This window comes from Ambystoma mexicanum, chromosome 1p (assembly GCF_040938575.1).
Source record: "Ambystoma mexicanum isolate Mex_15411 chromosome 1p, UKY_AmexF1_1, whole genome shotgun sequence".
Classification (NCBI taxonomy): domain Eukaryota; kingdom Metazoa; phylum Chordata; class Amphibia; order Caudata; family Ambystomatidae; genus Ambystoma; species Ambystoma mexicanum.
In genome coordinates this window covers 854,801,527-854,824,158 of record NC_090921.1, presented here as the reverse complement: position 1 = coordinate 854,824,158, position 22,632 = coordinate 854,801,527, and positions in this window count along the sequence as shown.

Genomic DNA, 22,632 nt, shown 5'->3' with positions numbered 1-22,632 from the left:
GGCACCCATTAGATTTAAGTAGTGACATAATAGATTTGGAGGTCCTTTCAATCTTATTATTTTTCTTAGATGATAGCACATCCATTTAATAAGATCAGATGAAGAGCTGATCCACAACATTGGCATCAGGATATGTATCACCAGCAAACAGGTATCAATTTGGACATACACCTGACTGACATTAGTAAGAAAATGAAGTTAAGGAAATGTACGAGTTCTACCAGCTTATTTTTCACATTCAGAATCCTTAAAAATAGGAAAGAGCAGCCATATGAGAAGGTGTCACTGAGATTCTTTGAACGCTATTACAAACCAGCTCAAGATACAGGTGATTGTATGCAATTGGCATAACATGATAAGAAGAAGTCAATCAGATAACGAATGTTGCAATGTACTGATATAAAGTTTTTCATTTACCTTGCATATTACGCTGGAGTTTGAAACTATGAATTGTATGAATTCGACTTACTGAGTTCTAATTTTCTCCTGAAGAAGGGATAGTTTATTGCCAAAACGTGTTGATCTCACTGTACTATGAACGCACTAGAATAGTATATACATGTTTGTATTACTATTAAAACAACTTTTGTACATGTGAAACTATTGTGAATTTGTAAATATAGATCAAATTAATGTTTGCATTAATGTCATCATTTTTAAGAGTAATAGATTGAACAAATTGATAAATTATTACAACTATTGACTGATTTCTTCAGTACTTGTGAATGCAGAGGACGGGAGTGTCCGTCAGTTGAACACACTTTATTCTTTTTTTAACATATGGCAATACACATGAACAAGTGGCAATCCATCCCCAATGAGAGACTACAAAAACCATTGTGCAACTGAAGCCCTCACTCCAACAACTCGAACACACTGACGCCAAATATGCAGTTCCTCTGCTGATGGAATGGAATCTGAAAATGATCCAGTGCACCCTCAAACTGTCTGATGGCCACACTCCTACATGACAGGCACATGCACATCACTCCCCCAGCAAACATCACATCATCAACATGACACACACAGTGAGGCCACAATACACGTGACCAACAATGAACAGATGCACTGGTAGAACATGAAAAAAAGTAAATTATACACAGACAAATAGACTGTACGAAGTGTGGACTGAACTGATGAAAAACCGGTACTAAAATTGAACCATATACTCAATAAAATGTAGGGAATCTCAAAGTAGTCCAGGGATACAAAAATAAAAAAAAAGTAAAAAATGAAACCTAATCCTAGTTAATTATATACACAGGCAGCAGGCTAGTCCTTTCTGATCTCTGCAATGCCTCAACCAGGGCTGAGTCACATGAAACATCCTCCTCCCTGAAGCAGTCCTCTGTTCTAGCCTTGAGGTCTTGCAGGGTTGCCACCATCTGCTGCTCTGCCTTCCCTATCGACCTGAAAGTAGCCTCTAAGATGTCATACCACCTCCCTGCTCCCCTCAGCGCCATCTCAGCCCTAGCTACCATCACTGCTGCTTCCTTTGCCTGCTGCCTCTCTGCCACCAGCTGCCTCTGGTACCTTCAAACCACTGACAACAAATCCTATATGGCCCCCTTTGGTCCCCCCCCCTCACTGGGGCCAAATGCCTCCTCAGGGTGGAAACTCCTGTAACATTCTGCTTCTGCATGGTCACCACTAGCTGCCGCCATGCAGAGTGCAAGCTATGGAGGTACGCCCTCTGACCTGATGACTGTTGTTGAGGGCGTACGGCACCTGCACTGCCCTGAGGTGCCTGCTGACCATCCACTTCCTGTGCCTGTATTGGTGCCTTGGTAGGAACAGTGACCACCTCAGCTGACATCTGACTTCTTATGGATTGCCACCTCGGGCAGGGACGACAGCTCAACCAGATAGTTGTTGGTGGTGGGACTGGTGCACAGGGGGCCTTGATGGAATGAGGCCCAGAAGCCACCCTGGAGGACGACTGGTGCACAGAGGAGGAACAGCCCACGAAGCCCACACGAGAGGAGTGGTGTTGCCAGAATGGCCATGAGGTGGCACAGCTCATTGTGATGAAATACAAGATGACTGCGAGTAGGCTGTACATCATCACAAATGACTGCAGATTTCCTCATGAGACCAGCCAACAGGGGCAGCACATGATACCGGACAGACACATCGGTTGGCATCGGTATGCTCGTCTGGATTGAGGCCTCTCAGAAGGTGGGCACTGATGCAGCAGATGGCCCAAGGAGAGGATTTTGTGCTGGAACCTCCACCGTGGCCTGCACAGCCTCATGCTCCTGGGACTGCATTGCAGCATGAACACCCTCCTTGATGCCCCCACCTGACGCCATGGGCTGGCCTTCAATGGCCTCCTCCTCCACCTCCACCTCCATCAACCTGGGTGACTCCAGGGTGTCTTCCCTCCTGGATGGCCCTGTGTGGCATCGCCCTGTCCCACCACTACTCAAGTATCCTCTGCCTCCTTCACCTCCTGGGGATTACCTCCAGCAGCCACGCCTGATGGTCTAGGCGCTCCCTCAGCCACATCGCTCTACATGGAACAGGAGGTGTCACAGGGGCATGGCTGGGGTGTGCGCCTTGGTCTGGAGGCCCGGTCCCTGCGTACTTGCTCCACAGCAGTGCTTCTGCCCTCTTCACCAGCTGCAGCAACTGTGGGAAAGCAGACAAAGAACATTGACATCAGTCAACAGTGTCATAGCATGTTTGGCATATAGAACATAACCAGTAACATCAATTCACCATGGGTCAACCAGCCACACACACAAACACCCATGCAATTTCCATGAAAACTGACACGAAGGTAGGGTCAATGATGAGTCACAGTCATAACACATTCACATGTTAACACAGCACATATGCGGTGGTCCACAAACACACTGCAAGAAACATGACTTGGCACAATAGCAATGCTAAAGTGACCCAACTGTAACCTGCTGCGTTGCCCCAGGAGCCAGAGCACAGGGGTGAGCAGGGAGTCACTTGGTCGGATGGCCAACCAAGGAATGAATGGAAGCATGGATGGTCTGGGAACACATTGGTGGCAAGACACCCAATTGTATGCTGGATCACACAAGACACCCAAGATTGTACTACACACAGCATGGCCATGCAAACACCTACTTTGGCATCTGTCCACCCAATGAAAGGATGCAAGATGCCTCAATGACAGCCTGACCTATAAGCATGCAGCACATACATGCACAAATTGGAGAGGTACAAGTGTTTATGCTGTTGCACCCAGCGCATACATATGGCATGATCACACGTCAACTCAGACTTTACATGCAGTGGGATGACAGATCACATCTCTGTCCCTGTGAGGTCAATGCACAAACTTGCCAGTCACTGGCATCCATACACATATGACACCTCCAGATGTTGAGCGTGCATGGCTTCACTGAAAAATATACCACACCTATAGGTGTCCTTCATGCATGCCCCTCACATGCCCACAATATCGCAATCAGGCATCCTTACTGTGTCACCCTCAACTAACATTGTATGAGCATAATGAGTGACCCATGTCACCAACAAACCACAGTGCACATACCATCGTATATACAATCAAGAGATGTATGACATAACACATAGCAAGCATTCACAGGAGGCTGCATGCCACTGTGGATCACTGCAACACTCATGCTGCACACAGAAAGGAATACCTGCAATCATGCATGCCCATGTACAACACATATACACTGTAGAGCAGAGCATCACATGGCTACTCACCAGCAGCTCGCAGATGTTTTTGCCACTCACATGTGTGGGCATGGAGCTGTGGGTAGAACCTCTCAAGCACCTGCATATTGTCAGATAAACCTGAAGCACCCTGCACAGTGCACCTCCACGGGGGCACCTACCTTGAGGGCTGCTTCAGCCGCGGCATAGCTGTAAACCTTCAGGTCCTCCCATTGCTTTCAAACATTCTTCAGGCAACGATCTGCCACCCCCTCCACATTGATGGCATCCGTGATGTGCACTGAGATTAGTTACCCTACTTCCTTTCCCAGCTGCACCGCTGGATTGAGGAGGGCATCATAATTCTCCAGGACCCCATTCTCCAGTATGCCAACTTCGGTAGAGGTGAAGTTGGCAGCCCTCTGCCTCGCTGCCACAGGGTTGCCGTACAGTGGTGAGAAGGATGGAGCAGGCATGGCAACCCCTGAGGCATATGCCAGTGGGCTAAGTGGATCATGTTAATGGGCTGTGGAGCACTGGTGGTGGAATGGAGAGGTGGGGGTCTAAGACAACAGATGAAGTGGTCACAGGGCCGTTCAGGCCAGCCACAGGAGCACAGGCAATGGTGGATCACCAAGCACTCCAACACAGTGCAGGTGGGCAGCAGGAACTCACTCTCAGCAGGCAGCAACAGATGGCAAGGTAGGAGGCAGTACAGGGCTGGGGGAGGCAAATGTGATGGCACTGGAGGCAGGAGAATGGTCTGCATGGTGTTTCGCATCTGAGGCAGCTGAATACAGAGTATATCGTATAAGTTACGTGCTATGCAAATGACAGTGATATTTAGGAGGTGCGATGCACATCACTGGTTGTGCACAAGAATGTACGAAGACAGATGTTTTTCGCAGAGATGCATTTAGGGGTGCTACGCAAGCCATTTCCTTCATGTAACATGTACCACATTTTTCTTTTTGGGGGTTGTCTCTTTGCATACATGCATTTTTTAAATCCATTTTGAGGCCTATGGTGTATTGGAAGCTTTCGAAATATCGCGCAGGTGATTTCTGGCATTTGGGGTGCCACTGCGTGTCTTTTTTCTAGCGTTTTGGGGTGCTTTGGAGCCTTGCTAGACCACACATCTACATAGTATATCATGTAGACTGCTCTCTTTCTTATTTGTCTCTGGGGAATATATTGGTGTGCTTATCATGCATTAATTTTGCCTGCTCCATGAGTGATAAGGCCCCAAAAGGGAAATGGAGAAGACTGATGTGGTTCGGACACATGTGCCCCAGCCCCCGGATGACGTGGTATGCCTCAGCCCACAGGTGAGCTGGCACCTGTACATGGACATGGTCGGAGGCCGACAGGTAAACCAGCACCAGCTAGCACCACTAGGTCCAAGAGGACACACCCTAAGTCCTGGCACAGGATAAGGCTCAGTAGAGGAAGAAGTGCTTCACTGATGAGGAGCTTCAGATCCTCGTTCACTATTTGATGGATTACTCTGAAGAGATGTACCTCTTTGCGGGCAGCAGCTATACTACTGCACACTGAGGGGCGCAGTGGCGGCATGTCACAAGACTCATCAACACATGTGGTGTGGAGAGGTACACTGCTTAAGAGGTCCAGAAGTGGATGAACGATCACACGCGAATGACCAAGCAGAAGCTAAGTGACAGCCTGGCCTCTGCACAGGCCACTGGAGGAGGGCCAGCAGAGGAGGAGCAGTTGCCTCCAATTAAAGAGGCATCAAGTCAACGCATCATCAGTGAGCAGGTGCAAGGCATGTGAGGCCTGGAGTCCTATGTGGACACATCTGGTGAATGACATTTGTGTGCATCGTATGTGTGGACAATTATGGTTGACCAACCCATATATGAGTAGTAGTACTGTTGACTGCAGTTGTCAGCCATCCTTGGCCAATGCATGTTTGCTACTATGTACACTTCTGTCATTTGGCCTTCATTCAGGGAGGTGGCTGTGTTGTTCCCATGTGTGGTACATGTCTGTGTGACACAACACATCACTGTCTACTGGGCTTTACCGCTGTGCCAGCACTTGTAAGCGGGGTAGTTATAAGCCTAATGTGTGCACATTGCAAGATCCCTTGATGTGCCCCCATGACATTAACACATCACCCACAACCCACACCTCTGTGTCATGCAAAGAATACCTTATCCTCCTGAATTCATCATTGGCACACTAATGGGGCCAGTCTCTTTGCATTGTACATCAAGTCCATACAATATTTGATGTCGAAATGCACAAGTTGCTGCTGAGGTACATGCTTGTCTCTGTCACCTGCTTTTATGGAACGCCTTGTCAGAATGCATTTCCAATCTGCCTCCAATTACACACTGTGGTGTGACCAGCATGCCGGGGTCTGAGTGCCCGATCACTGCCCTGTGTAGCAGGCCTAATGTAGAATCAATTTAACTTGTATATAGGAAGGGGTGACTCTAGACCAAACAAGGGTTACATAGCAGATGGTGGGTCATCATTCCAAGATGGACGGTATGGTACTCTCAGATTGTATGTAGACAACCCATGAGTAAGGTTGTGAGAATGAATAACACCAAAGAGTGTACCTGGCTGCTTTGCATGTCCTGTATTTGAATAGTGGTAATAGAGCTCGACATTCAAAACACCACTCTGTCATGAAAAGCCTGTATGTGGTTATCAGTGAATACATGACAGAAACATGCCTTGTTGCCCACATCACTGTTGATGACACTCACTTGAAAATTGCCCTCTCTGTGTTATTGAGACACACATGCTTGTCCAGACATGCGTATTTAATTGGATATGGAATGACATTGCAGCAACATTGCTCACTCAGATGTGGCATGAGGGCTCTGTTGCTCCTTGTCTCATGGGAATTGAAGATAAAAATGTGCTGGTTCTCAGTCTGAGCATGCCCGGTCATCAATACAGCCATATCTTAATTGGATGATGCTTATAGACAGGAACTGATGCCCCACAAAAATCACCCATACAGGAAGTATGAATGCAGGGTATGATTGTTCCACTTACATACAATTGCCTGACCTTGAATGACCTTTAGCAGTATGAATGACAAAACCGGCTCATGATATATTGTATGGGGTACACTTTTGCACAGCCACTGCCTTCTCACCATTAAGCATTCCTCAGGGGTGAATGCTGCACAAAAGAGCAGGCCCATGCGTAGTCTGACAGTGCTGGTATTTGCATCTCTACTTAGTGCTGGCCTACAGCCAGTGAATACCATGTTGTGGTGGTGTGTTAAAGCAAATGGGAGTATCTAATTTGAGGTTAAATCTGTGATTTATTCATGTGATTAAGGGTTGGTAAAGTATAGTGCACTCGTTGTAGATGCATATGTCAACGTTCCCAGTGCACAGTTATATGCACAAGTAACAGAGAGCTGGCTCAAGGGACTATGAAGTTGTGGGGTCACAAAGGTCCACAGCGAATATAGTACACAGCCAACAAACACAATGTTAAGTATCACCTCACATTATGTGAGATGACTGCACACTTTACATGACAATGGGGGTCATTCCGAGTAGGGCGGTAAGGGTTAACGGTCACCGCTAACGAGACCGATGCCGCTAAACCCTTACCGCCCTATTCCGAGTTCCCTTTGCGGGTTGGTACTTAACGCCTGCTTTTTGCATGCGTTAAAAAACCAACCCGCAAAGGGACCTAGGAGCTAATTACGCCACCGTAATTTACGGTGCCGTAATTAGCGCCTTCCCCATTCCCATTGGGCCCTATGGGGCAAAAATGGGAATGGGGAAGGGCCCATGGTGAATGGGGAATTACCGACCCCGCCAACCTTGGAATGGGGCGGTAATTCCGCCATTGACCATGGCGGAGTCGGAAAAATAAGGGCGTCAACCAAGGCGCTAATAGCGCCTTGGTTAACGCCAGGGTCGGAATGAGGCCCAATGTCATTAAAAGCCACAGTTAATGACTGTCAGTCAGTCACCCACGGGCAGTCATTGACTGACACCTCATATGACACTGGGCCTCATTCCGAGTATGGAGGTAATCATGGCGTGATTTGCGCCATGACTACCTCCAATACCAGTACAGAGTCCTCCCTGGTTCAATGGGGACTTACCAGTCTATTCGAACTTTGCGGGACCGGTAACTCCCCATTGAAAAAGCCATTCCCCATTCCCATTTGAGCCCCCAGAGGGCTCAATGGGAAGGGGGAAGGTGCTAATAACGGTATCACAAATTGCGGTACCGTTATTAGCTCTTAAGTAAAACCAGGCCTTAAGGAAGGGACCGCTAAGGGAACTCGAAATAGGGCGCAAAGGGATGACCGGCACCGGTGTCCTTACTGGTGCCCGGTATCCCTTTACGCCCAACTCCTAATGAGGCCCACTGTCATGTAAAGGGTGCTTTCATCACACACAATGTGAATTGACACCACCTATTCTTGATTTGCGCTAGGCATACATCAGGGGACTCATGCCCACATGAATTCAAACACAGGGTACTGGTAGACCTGGGGTTGCCACTGATGTAACACATCAGACGGTAACATTCATATGTGTTGTTACATTTTGGCACAGAACAGGGAGGTTTTGACTTAGAGGGTGGTGATTTGGCCAGTGCATTAATCATTGCTGCACACATTGCACATTATAGATTTTACATAGACTAAGTCTGCACAATGACACAATGGACACTTCTGTCCTAATCAAGGTACTAAGTCACATTCAGGAGACATCTGGTAGTGGTTGGCATGTTGGGAGGATGGAGAGGATGTTGATGGTGAGGGGATACATGTAGGCCATGTCTCATTGCATCCACTAGAGCACTTTGGCAAGGACATCACCGTTTGCCTTCTCAGGCAAGCGCCATATGTAGCAATGAAGTTAAATGAATGACAGTACATGCAGGAATTGTCATGACATGCTAATCAAGTACATAGTTTGCATCACGTAATGTGTGTCATGTTTTTATCTTGAAAGTATATGCGGATTTGGCCAGCTAACTGATGCCTTGTGCTGTCCTTTGGAATTAGAATGACCATGTTCAGTACAGCATCCAGTCTTTCCATCGAAAAAATGTTTCATCGAATGAAAATCCAATGAAAATTATCAATTGAAATGCATTTCCATCAAAATGCATATTCATTGAATGCATTTCGATGGATGGGTTGAGGAAAGGCTTAATTTTTAATTTTTGACCATGGGGGTTGAGGGGGTTTGTCCAGTGCTGAAATATATTAAAGATTTCAGCACTGGACAAGGGTTATGTTTTGAAAGTTGGGTTTGGGGAGGTTAAAGGGGGGAGATCCCCAGGGGGTTGAGGGGGGTTGGAGGAACCCCCCAATAAAAATTAAATATCACAAGTTATGGGGAGCCGTCCAGTGTTGAAATATATTAAAGATTTACATTTTTAAAGTGGGCTTTGGGTGGAGTTTGGGGGGAGAACCACTGGGGGTTGAGGGGGTTGCGGGGGTTGAGGGGGTTTGGAGGGAGACCCTCCAATATACAATAAATATCCCAAGTTACAGGGAGTTGTCCAGTGTTAAACATATAGATTTCAGCACTTTGACAGCTCCCTGTAACGTTATGTTTCATTGAATTTCCATGCAAAAAAATGTAAAGTGTTTATATAACTAAACCCTATTCGATGAAAGGGTTTCAATGCATAAACACTTTGCACTTTATGTATGGGAATTTTGTTGTTTGAAATTTGATGGTACTTAGCTTCGATGGTTAATATTCAATGGAAAGACCATAAACCGGAGGAACTTGTCCCGGGGTTGTGAAAGAATATGCTTGTTGCATGGGCATCAGTCATGAGTAGGACACCATTTTATGGCTATGTCTACACTAAGGGAATGGACTGGATCCAAGGAGGAGTATAGAGGGGGGTGTATTCAGAGCATCTCAGTGTCAGGGCTCTCCATATGCATCCATTGTTGGATACATGAGTATGCATGTATTTTTCTCCAGCTGTGTACTCAGTGTCAGGTGTTTGGGTCCGAAACCTCCTGGGCCCACACCTGTGTGCCTTGGGGTCTACTACCCAGGAAATGGTAACCACCACATGGACCATTGGGGCATGTTGTATGTGTGGCAATTGCATGCACACATATGTAACTGTACACATTCACAATGTCTTGCATGTGTTTTGTCCGGTGGGTGAGACAATCATGACTCATGTAGTTCAATTATTTATTGGGCATTTCTGCACAGTCTTCCAATACCTTGCCCTGCCGGCAGGTGAACATGAGTGAGTAACAATGTCTGTGCATAGACTCTTGAGGGCCTCTGCCCAATGGATCTACATATTTATGCCCAATAGTTGTCACTGTGTAGATCATTGCATATATGGAGTGTAATTGGTGCAGTGTACGTGCAAGTGAGCCTTTGTCTTTCACTTTTCACAGTCTCCTCACACATGTATGCAAGGCATGTGACTGTTTCCACCAATCTGGCTTGATGAGGGTCCATGTTGCAATTATGTATGGGGATATCATGCCAAAGCATATGATTGCATGGAACAGGTGACATCAGATGTGCAGGTCACACCTCCACATGTTGGCACATGTGAATGTCTGGGTTGTGCATGGGATCACTGATGATGCACATACCTCAATCCTTCCACTCATATGCCTCTCTGACACTCATATTTGGGATATGTGTGTACCCTTGCACACGCAGATCATGAAATGTTGCACTGCCTGATATACCCGGACGTAACTGATAATGTCAGCAAATGCCATGCATCCGTGACGTACAGCTCACGGTGTGCTAAATCACAGTGTGTGATGTATGTGTGTCCAGCCATTTCTTTCTGTTTGCATTGCAATGCACATGTCCATGTTTGTCACAGAGCTCATGACTCAAAATGTCATTGTCTGTCAATGTGTAGGTGATGATGCAGCAGATGCAGAGGAGGAGGAGAAAGTGGTGGAGGTTTTATGTTAATCCACCAGTGGAGGCCATGGTGTTGTATGCCATGAACATCCACAGGGGCTACAGGCGATCCTCAGTCATCCTCCTGAATCTTCGTACTCTTCTGACTCTGCAGGTTCGGATGCAGAACAGTTGTGGATGAGACATTGAGGGCCAAGGTTGGTGCCCCAGAGGGCAGGTCGGATAGGCCTTTGAGTCTGCAGAGGTGCACCAAGCTTCACGAGGCCAGTCAGTGGTAAGCCTCACATCCACGGTGGTTACGGCTGTAAGATCGCCCTCCCATGAGTTGGGGTCGAATTCTGGGACTGATGTCCAATGGAGGTTTAAAGACCTGTAGCCAACGTCAGGGGCTCCACAGCAATAGGCTAGGTTCCTTGCACTGTACTGCTGTCGGCCCTGCACATGTGGTGGACGTGTGTATGCTGAAGAGACAGTGTGGGAGCAGCAGATGTTGTGTGCAACCATCTGGCATGGTGATGTCTTACATGATATTGCTGAGGGCATGAATTGCCTGGCCAAGAGCATGTCTGCCCCAGTGGCCCGGTAAGCACAACAGCAGCAACTCTTGTCCAGCCTGGAGAAGAGACTGCATACTGAGATGCGGTCCACAAGGCTCTCCCACAAACTGAGTGTGGAGGGCAACATCAAGGGCCGACGGGCTGGTCCTGATCTTAAGTGTCTCCATGACTCCCTGCATGCAGATGCTGTGGCACAAAGAGAAGCCCTGTAGGAGATGTTGGCATCTAGATCCTGCAATCGCTGTGAGATGAGAGCTTGAGGCTTCACTGCATGATGAAATTTCAGCCACAAGGTCCCAGCTCCATGAGGAGATGTGCACCTTGAGGCTGACACTGTCCCAGAAAATTGATTCATTGCCAGTGATCACACATGTAGGCTCTGTGGCCACTCAGGAGGAAGTTCATTGTGGCCTCTCTGCCATTGGGATGCTGGTTCATGCATCGGTATCACGGGTGGCCCTAACTAATGAAGACCAGGCTTTGGCATTGCATGGACAGGATACACCGCCACCCCCCCACCACATGATACACCCAGTACACCCACCCCACTTCAACCACCTGTACTGTGATGTCAATGAGCCCATGGAGGGATATCTTTTTGTTTTTTTTTGGTGTTGATTTGATTTTGGCCATGTATGTGGACATGGACACACACCCTCCCTCTCCCCCCTCCGGGGCGGACATGTTTTTCCCCAGTCCAAGATGGACAATTGTTTTATTTTGAACATGACCAGGGTAGTCTGATTTATTCCCCTGCCCTCCTCTGCTCGGGATGGACAGATTGTCCCATGTTTTACTCCCATGTTCAGGATGGATCTTTTTTATTTTTATTTTCTACCTTGAGAGATGTGTTGCTGCCCTCACAAAGGGTTTATAAGTGAAATACTGGACATGCAGCAATGCACAGTGCTGTCAACTGCCATGGTTCACTTGACTGGTGGTGATCAGTCGAATGTCTTTTGGAACATATGTGCAGTCTGCAAACTTTACTCCTATCGTTGGTGAAATGCAATGTCATATGTTGTGGCAGGGATCCTGATCCATCCAGTGACTGCACTCCATGAGAAGTCCACCCAGCACCCTTTCACCTCCCTATTCCCCATACCCTCTGCTGGGCACTGGCCCTCCATTCACAAATGCAGTGGAACAATTTTCGGTGGAGTCGATGTGGGAATCACATGAGGGAAGCTCTGTCAGCACGTAAGGTTGTGCAATGTCCATCATGTCAATGTCTATTTCAGTGTGCACCACCTTATCCAGAATCAGTTGCACATGATAGATTTTCACAGGTCATGTGATTTTGTGATAGAGAAGGTGAAGGTTAGCGCAGATGTGTGTTTGTCCACATGTTTGTGTGTGTGTAAGTCCCCTTGAAAATCATGCATGCGCATTGGTTTTCAGGTTGCACTTCCACCAAGGACAGCAGAGTCAGGAGATTATTCAGCACTAATCCCACTTGAGCCATTGACAGTATTTGATGCATTCTACTACAACAGCCTCATCCTGGATTCTCTGGACATGTTGACTCTGCATTGTGATTGTTCAACTCTTGCCACAATGACCGTTCGTTAGTCTTCTTACTACCACCATTCTCCCCACCACATGTGTTTTATGTGCTCTGCTGTTGTAATCCGTGCCCACTCTACTCTTCGACTTGTGCCAGAGCCCACTCCACTACCTTACCCACACATATGACCTGCCGAGCTACAACTACACCTCCTACACACATATACATTCAAGGATCACCAAGAACTTGGCTGCTCCCATTCATGACCTTGCTTCTGTTCATGCAGATGTGCACATGTGTCGCCTTGTAATCCATAAAACAGGCTTGGCACATTTTGATGCATCTAGGTTAGTACTGGATTGCACATGTGGACACCTGACAAACTTTCCCTGTGTTCCCCATTCAAGTCACTTGTTGTTTGTTGTTGTCTTTTTCTGTATGTTCTCTACTCCTGAATGTATAGCATGTCTTGTGTTTCCATTATTTGTTGTTGGAATTGGGCACTGTGGGTGACTGCACTGTATGCGCATTTATGTTGTGGGCACTTGTATGTGGTACATCCTCCCCTCCCCACCGTTTATGTTCGTCTGTTGTCCCTGTAAGTGTTACCACCTATGATAACCCCACCCTTCCTGGGAATCTCTCGACCAGGATGTGTTATCTGATGGAGGGGGAGGCAACAGCTGAGACGTGATGTCCTGTCCATGAATGGTGGTGCTTACAGGGGGGGTTGGTGGGTAGTGCAGATTCTGGAGTTGTGGTTGAAGGGATGTACTTGCGTGGAAGTTGCAAACATGGGTCTTTTTCTGGTTTACATCGCTTGGTGTGTTGTGCATGTTGTTTTTGTGATGAGAAGCTGAGCATTGCCCTTTCACAGCTGGCCTTTGTTTCCTAGTCGACCCTCTGCCCTCACTATTATACTTCTTCACCCCCAACCTGTGCTATCTTACCATTGATGTGCCTTCTAGGCTCTCTGCCCCTGCTACCTTCTTTAACTGTCTTTCTGTCCATCTTCCTCGCTTCACCTCCTTCTCTCTGCCCTCACTTACTGTTACAGCCCTATCTCTCTCCTCATCTTCACACCAGCAAGACTCCTCCTTGCTCTGCCATTACTCTCTCTCTATGTCTGCTCCACAGCCGCACATTCATCATTCTATCTCTTCTATCCCTCTTGCCCTCTTGAATCCTTCACCTCAGCTCACACACTTGTACTTCCACTCCCCAGACAATCTCCTCCTCACTTGGTATCCCTTTCCGTCCCATGCATCCAAGGGTAACCCAATGGCACATGTGACACATCACAGTAGGTGTTCATGACTATTATGCCTGCAATCAATGGCCCAGCTTGTGCCCACATCCCAGGCCAGGCTAACCCCTGTGTCCAGAGTGCACATCGGGCTGTGGTTTAAATGTGTTAGCTTCACTGCCAGTGATTACTCTGTCATTGTGTTTATATTTTGTTGGATTCATTGTTGTTCATGCACTGTGATTTGGCATTGATTGATTGATTGATTGATTGATTTGTTATTTATTATGTGCCTGTACACAAGTGTTTCAAGGCATAATCAGGCAATGAAGGGCAACAAAGTGAGGACAAGACAAACAAACCTACTATCTCTAGTGTCATTTAGATCATGCAAGTATGCAACAGAAGTGCAGGACAGATGGTACAGGGATAAGTGCACCCACAGGAGCAGGGTCCTGAGTTAAGTGCAAAGAAGGCTGGGACTACAGGGGCAATCCCAGCCTGGTAGTACAATGTTAGCCAAATGGCAGTGCACTCAGAGGACACCGAGCAGCCAGTCAGTAGACAGAGATAGGGTAATGGAGGGTTAGCAGGGGGGAGGGAGTGCGAAAGAAGAGGCAAAAAGGAAGGTCTTGAGGAGCTTCCGGAACATAAGGAGATCTGGCTCAAGGCGGAGAGAGGCAGGGAGGCCATTCCAGAGAAAGGCAACTACAGAGGAGAGAGATCTAGCCCCCATTCTCTTCTTGGATAAACCTCTCACCCGCAGAGAATTAGAAGTAGACTAGTGGAGGGCTCTAGGAGGAAGGTACTTAGGAAGAGAGAGTTGAAGGTAGTGAGGGCCACGATGGCAGAAAGCCATGTGGACGATGCAGAGGGTCTTAAGCTTCACCCTTGCAGCCATTGGGAGCCAGTGGAGGGGTTTCAGAGCTGGAGAGATGTGGTCTCTGGGCTTAAGGCCAAGGTTAAGTCTCGCTTTGTTGCTCTGGATGAGTTGAAGAGGGTGCAGAGTAAAGTTAGGCAGATTGAGAAAGAGGCTAGGTTACAGTAGTCCAGCCTAGAGAGAACCAGGGCTCTGGAAACAGTGATCTACTGGGGGAATGCAAGAAAGGGGAGAATAACTCTGAGGCGGTGCAGCTGGAAATGGGCCTTCCTGAAGAGAGGTCTGTGATGTGTGGAGAGAAGGAGAGAGTGGAGTCGAAGATGACTTTGTGGTTTTCTGCCTCAAAAGAGGGCGAGGAAAGAGGGCCCAAGGAGGGCGACCAGAGTGAGTGAGGAAAAGCGGGAGCAGGGGTCCCATTGAGAAGAATCTCAGTCTTACTGGCATTAAGGCAGAGATCGTTAGAGGTCGCACCATGCCTGAATAGCGGATACGCAGTCAGGGATGAGCGAGGAGGAGGAGGCTGAGGGTAGCCTGACAGAGAGCTGCGTATCATCCGCATAACTCTGAAAGTTAGAGGAAAAGGTAGAGATCAGGAGGGTCAAATGAGTCAGATGGACATTGAAGAGCCAGGGGGAGAGGATAGAGGGCTGGGGAATACCACACGTGGAGAGAAGTGGTGGAGAGAAACAACCCAAACTGAACCTGGGAAGGTTGTTCCAGGAGGAAGGAGATCGGCCACGGCAGAGCCCAATCCGTGATGCCCAGGGTCTTGCGGAGACAAGTAATCAGGATGGTGTGGTTTACCATGTCAAATGCAGAGGAAATGTTGAGGAGAATGAGGACAGAGGGAGAGCTAGAGTGAATATCAGAGAGCAGATCTTCACAGGTATTCAGGAGTGCAGTTTCTGTGCCTCTCGCTGCTCTGAAGCCAGACTGCTGGTCATGGAAATAACCAACCGATTCAGTCTGGAGGGTTAGCTGGGAGATAGACAACTTCTCCAGGAGTTTTCCCAGGAAAGGAGTAATAGAGATCGGGCAATAGTTGCCGGAATGGAGGGATCATTGACACTGGTGGTCCATGGCGAGCAAGTAACCTTGTTCCCATTGAGAGAAATCAATGCTGTCCTGTTTTTTTAATTTCATGCAATGGATGTCTTTGCAAGCTAACAATGGTGTTTAAGGTGAAATGGTCTGGATGCGAGACAGGTGGGTACTTTGTGTGGGTACTTTGTGCTGGTAAGTTGTAGGCACTCAGGCATGCACAGGTTGTTATGACATTGGTGGCAAGGAGGCTGTTATTGTGTTGGGTGTTTTGCATTCCATTGTTCTGAGGTGAGCAGGTCCAGCTACATGGGTGCACGGACACATGGGGTTGGGTGGATGGCGGGTCATTGTTTGCCATTTTTGCATGCTACTCAGGAGTGCACAGGTTGTGTTGTCATTGGTGGCAGGGAGGCTGTCAATGTGTGGGAGTTTTACATTACATTGGCCTGAGGTGAGCAGGTCTGGCTGCATGGGTACCATGACACATAGGGTTGGGAGGATGGCAAGTCATTGCTTACATTTTTTAAATATGTCATAACTGCCACACGCTATCCCATTCACTCCCCTTCTTATGGTGTGTCTACCCATGCTGGCATTCCACTCCTGGCACTCCAGCTCTGTCTGGGATTGCACTCCCCAGACAACTCCAGACAACGGCATGACAGGCCATGTGGGGGCTAAGCTGTTTGTCTGACCACAACCGGGTTGAGATCCCGCCCCCAGTCACCAGGCATATGGCATAGGCCTGGTGCTGTTGTTTGGCGTAGCAACACGTATTGTGCACGGTACATAAGAAGCTATTTTGAAACCTGTTGACAGCTGCTCAGTGCATCTCAACGCTCACTTCAGTTACAAGGTCATTAGTCCCCATTCAGTCCAGTCCCTCTGCCCATCCTTCCTCTTTGACTGCTGCCTGTGTGCCCAGGTTCCTTATGCTGGATTCTGTCTTCACTGCAATTCCTATCGTCATCCTGGATATTCCATCATCGGCTCCCCTGCCAGTGTTTCTGACACTGTCCTTATACCACGTTAATCAGGGGATGCTGTTTCATGGCATTGGGAGGGCTTGCGAGGTCATCCTGGGTTTCCAACCTCTGAGTGATCTCTATATGGGAGTTCTCTCAGTGTCATTCTGACTACAGCTGGATCTAAAGTATCAGAATGACCTCTAACTGGAACAAGGGTTAAGTGGGCCCTAATCCTTCACAGCATGGCACTCAGGGGGGCAGGCAGTGGAGGTGTGGTGGGTGTTGATGATGGCTCTGCATGGGGTGTTTCTTCATTGTGTTGGCCTGAGGTGAGTGGGTCCAGCTGCATGGGTGCAGGGACACATGGTGATGGGATGCTGGTGAGTCATTGGATGCTGTTTTTGCATGGCACTCAGTGAGGCAAAAGTTGTGGTGTCATTGGGTGCATGGATGTGTTGACTGCTTTGACATTGTGTTATTTTTATGTTCTGAGGCTTTCTGCAAGGGAAGATGGTTGCTGCTATAGAAGGGAATAGTGCTGTAGGAGGCCTGCACACAACACCTCAGCAGTGTAGGCTGGTTTGGACACCTACATATGGGAGCATGGATGAATTCCTGGGTACAGCTGGAGCAGGCTCGCAAGGGCAAAGATTTGAGGTAAAATGTGCATCTTTCTTGAAGTGATTTTGGAATTTTATCAGTCTATTTGACTATTTAGATGCAGATATGATGTAAAGTGAGCATTAATGTTGTCACAGAATGGGGTGGCCCCGCCACCTGTATATTGTTGTGAGACACACATAGGGTTACCAGGGAAGTCCTCACAGGTGTTAGTTACTGCTCCAATCTTGTGCTCTGCCTTCCCACTTGCGTTCTACTGTGTGTTGTTGGGGTCTGCATGCACAATAGTTGGTGGGGGGCATGTGAAAGTGGTAGGGGATTTTGTTGATTGTGTTTTGTGCTTTGGTGTGAGCAACATGGATATAGTTGTTTACAATTGATATGACTGTGTCAGTGGTAAGTTCACTTGATTTCATGGATATGGACACACACAGTGTGCCTCTCCCAGACAGGCATTCTCAGGGTGTTGTTATGGGCATGGAGAATTGACCCCAATTAATCATTGCATGGCAACAGGGATGTGGCTTCACTTTGTTTGCTCCACAGGGGCTGGTATTCATGTGAAGTGTGTTTGCATGAGCTGATTTTGTGCAGCCTTCCCTTCTCCCTGTGCCCTTTATCCGACCAAGGGCATGGGTGGTACCAATAGCTGAGGGCGATGTTCCTCCTGCATCGCTACTGGTATGCCACGCTGTGTGGCAACATTGTGCAGGACACAAGCTGTTGCGATGATTGTGCATACTGCTTGTGGGGCATATAGCAGTACCCCGCCACAGTGGTCAAGGGAGTGGAAACTAGACTTAAACACCAAGAATGTGCATTCCACTATGCCTCTAGTGGCAATATGTGCTGCATTGTACCTTACCTCATCTGGTGTGGCAGGATTCCTGAATGGCGTAAGCAGGAATGTTGAGAGTGGGTAGGCACTGTCCCTTGCAAATGTGTAAATGGTTGTTACTGGCATTGATTGTCACGGTCAGGTCTTTAGTGTGTCACAAGACTGAATTCGTATGCATGACAGTTGCTACTTACTAATGAGTCAGCTGTTGTGAAAGGTTCCCAATTCCAGGGCCCAGTACAGTGGTGACTGTTGGTAAATGAAGCTGTCGTGTTCTACTGAGGAAATTGGCATTAACTTGCATGATGACTCATTTGTGTTACAGATGACCTGGACATTGATAGAATGCCAATGCTTCTGATTGCTGTAATGTGCTCTGTCAATCGGGGGGGCTGTAAGGCGACGTGCGTGCAATCAATATCTCCAAGCATACAATAGAAGTATGCTATGCTGTAGATCTCCTTTCACACTCTCTGCTTTTCCTGCACTGTGCGGGGCATGTATATGTACCCACTCACACATACACGTGATGTGTTGGAGGCCAAAGCCTGGTGGATTCCGTGGCCTGAGATATGCTACCCACAATGGCAATTGTGCACTGAAAGGAGCCTGTGACTATGCAATGGACGGCTGTCAGCACCTTCTCTAGGGGTGTGAAGCATTGGGAGCAGATGGTGGGAGATGCAAGGTCTTTCTCCTATTCTATGACTAGGTCTAGGATAACATTGGTTGGGAACCTGTACCTTGCATACAGCTGGTCGTCTGGCATCCCAAACAGCGTGGTACGTGTTGAGAAAATCTGGGGCCTCTGCATCCTCCTCCTCCTTCTATGGCCATGTACAATGGCTCCCAGTATACCTGCCTTCATCGTGGCTGAGAGACGTTCAAATAATGTGCATTGCATGCTTTAAATGCGTTGGTTCCTTTGCACGTTAGACTTTGGGCCTCATTACGAGGTGGGCGGAATGGGTTTAACGGTGCCGGTATTTGTGCCGGTGCTGGTAAACCCATTCCGCCCTATTACGAGGTTCCCTTGCAGGACCCACTCTTAACATCTAGTCAGACCGGACGTCCTTTGCAGGTTCTGCAAGGGGACTAGGGAGCTAATAACGGGCCTGTAATAACGGGCCCGTTAATAACGGCCCCTTATTGGCTCCCTCCCCATTCGCATTGAGCCCTATGGGGGCTCACATGGGAATGGGGAGGGTTTTTTTGAATGAAGAATTACCGGGTCCTCCAAGGTTGGAATGGCTCGGTAATTCCTCATTCAAGGAACCCGGACCCGAGTTTGGAGGCAGCCATGCCCTAACTAAGGGCATTGCTGCCTCCAAACTCGTAATGAGGCCCTTTGTGTCTCCCATCATGTGGTGGTACGATCACAAGGGTCAGGCGTGACTTCTCCCAATGTGATGTTGCGCGTTGAAATACATGAATTTGGTAGTGTTTGCGCTTAACTGGGCATGCAATTTCTTTTGCGTGGCCCTTTCGTCAACACACTCATGTTATTCCTTGTTCTTCCTCATTTTGCCAGAAACATGGGGAATATGCATGTTCCACCCCCTATTTAATTCTTTGCGTAGGTGTCCTGAAATGTTCGCAAATAAACAAAATGGGGGTGTTCTAAAGACGCTTCTAAGAACACTCACGGTGTCCGGGGAGTCAAACATTTCAACTATGATCTATGGGAAACTTTTAATGTCCACGAACAATGTGAGTGTTCTTAGAACACTTTGAACTTGCCAGCGAACAATACGGACACCGTTTTCAGGACACCCCCTACGAACATTTCAGAACAACGCGATAGTTCTTAGAACACTTTCAACTTAACAACGAACAATACGGACAGCGTCCTAAGGACACCCCCAACGAACATTCCAGGACACCGGGAGTGTTCTCAAAAACGTCTTCAGAACACCCCCATTTTGTTGATTTGCGAACATTTCAGGACACCGCGGGTGTTCTTAGAACACATTCAACTTGACAGAGAACAATACGGACAGCGTCCTCAGGACACCCCCTACGAACACTCCCCAGACACCGCGAGTGTTCTTAGAAGCGTCTTCAGAACACCACCATCTTGTTTATTTGCAAACATTTCAGGACACCGCGAGTGTTCTTAGGACACATTCAGCTTGACAGAGAACAATACGGACAGCGTCCTCAGGACACCCCCTACGAACACTCCCCGGACACCGCGAGTGTTCTTAGAAGCGTCTTCAGAACACCACCATTTTGTTTATTTGCGAACATTTCAGGACACCGCGAATGTTCTTAGGACACATTCAACTTGACAGAGAACAATACGGACAGCGTCCTCAGGACACCCCCTACGAACACTCCCCGTGACATATTTTTCAATAAACTGTAAAACAGTGGCATCACTGTCTTGACCAAATTTAGGAGCATCTTTAATCCATAAAAGCATGTGGATATGTGGTGCTCCTCTGGCTTGGTATTCTTTTCTCCAAAAGAAGTGTTGCACTTCTCCAAGGGGAGGAACAGTTTTATTACAAATAAAATGTAGCATAGCAATGAAGCGATGGTGAAAATATCTTGAAACATTAACAGGATCCAAAGAACAAAGTTCTCCAGGTGTTAGAATATCTATGTTTGTTTTGTTTTTAATTTAATATGCATAGGAAATCATGTAAATCTTCCCATGCATATTCTGCACAACTTAATGTAACAAACCAAGTGGGTGGGCCAAGGTTTCTGATCATACAACGTACATCTCCATGACGTCGAAACCAGTACTCTTTAGTACCACACATATTTGCTAATAGATTTGTAATATTTGATTGTAAAACCTCATCCTTTTGTTGCACTTTCTCTAATAATTGTGTAGCTGTCATATTTTGAAAGTGTGATCCTGATTTTAATATGTGTGCAACTCCGTAACATAAAGTTGCTAGTTCACTTTCAAAGAGTAGGTGGAATATGTATTCCACATTTTGTCTAAATCTGGCATCTTCAGAATAGATCCGTAATGAGCGGTATTCTGAAGCTGATATTTGAATAGGTCTATCATCATACCTTCCTCCTTTGCCAGTAGGAAAGAGTAGAGGAAAAGCACGTGCTTCTATACTTTTTTCCCATGTACTGATTGGCGATCCTTTTGTTTGACGCATTTGGTAAGTTTCCAGTACATCTTGTACGGTGTCATTACAGTGCAAAGGATGAATTGTATAATGGTCTAAAGTATTTGATATTGTAGCAGGATCTAGTAGCTCAAATTGACCAGCTTCTTGTGTTTCTTGAATTATTTCAGTTGTATCTTTCAAGTTTTCTTCAATATTAATTTCTTTGTAATATTCATTATTCTCTTTAAGATATTGGAAGGCTTGTCTAACTTTATATAAATCTACCAGCTGTTGCCATATTTTTTTGTCTTTTGTAGGTACTCCATTTACTAATATAATTAAAGATTGCTGCATTGGACGTTGCACTCCTAGAGTATGCACATTTTCTTTTGGATTTAATGGTAAATAAACTACTTTTCCACTAATGCCTTTTACCAATTCAGAGGGAGGTAATTTTGCTGTTTATGGTTGAAGGCGTATTATTGCTTTAAATGGGTATACTGTTTGAATTATGATGCTCTCATATAAATTAAGTTGTTGTAGAGGTTTTGGTACTGGGTATAATTCCAAATTATTTGTGATAGAACGTGAAGGAGTTTGGTTGTTGTCAAGTTTTGTAGTGCAATAACTGCAAAGTATTAAGGGCTCAGTTATTTCCTATTTGTTTTCTGCTACAAGGTAGAGAGCTAATTCAAACCATTTAGAATCTTCATTGTCTTCTATTTTGTATGATAGGTCCACAGTTTTTGTGTTACTTTTATAAAAAATTCTACGGCAACATACACATACATGGTTTGGTACTTCAGCTGATGTACTTTTCAATTTTAGTATTTCTTTTTTGTATGTGTTTAGCAAAAGGTTGCCATGTGTAGAATTGTTGCTTAATTGGTTTAAAGCTATTTCATTCTGTAAATGGCTTTCACTTCCAAAATATTTTTTCTGGATATAGTGAATTTCTTCAAGTAGGTCTTTTGCTGTACCATGTAGAACAATGTTATTTAACTTTGCTAGTGCTAAAGCAGGACTTTTAGCATGGTACAGTTTATAGACTAGATTTCTTATATTTGAATGATGTGTTGATATCCTTTTGATATCATGGAAAGTGGTTTTACAAGTAGGTCCCGTAATGCAGGCCAATGAATGTCCTTGTAGTCCTGTGTACTTGCGCACTGGACAGGTATCTATATTTTGCAGTAATTTAATTTTGATTTTGTCTTTGCTTTTTACATATTTATTGAGGAATTGGCGTAAAGATTTGAAACATTGTTTGGGAATGTTACACATTGACGTGCATGGCCATTTGTACACTAGACGTTCTGATTCAGTTGAATGGAGGGG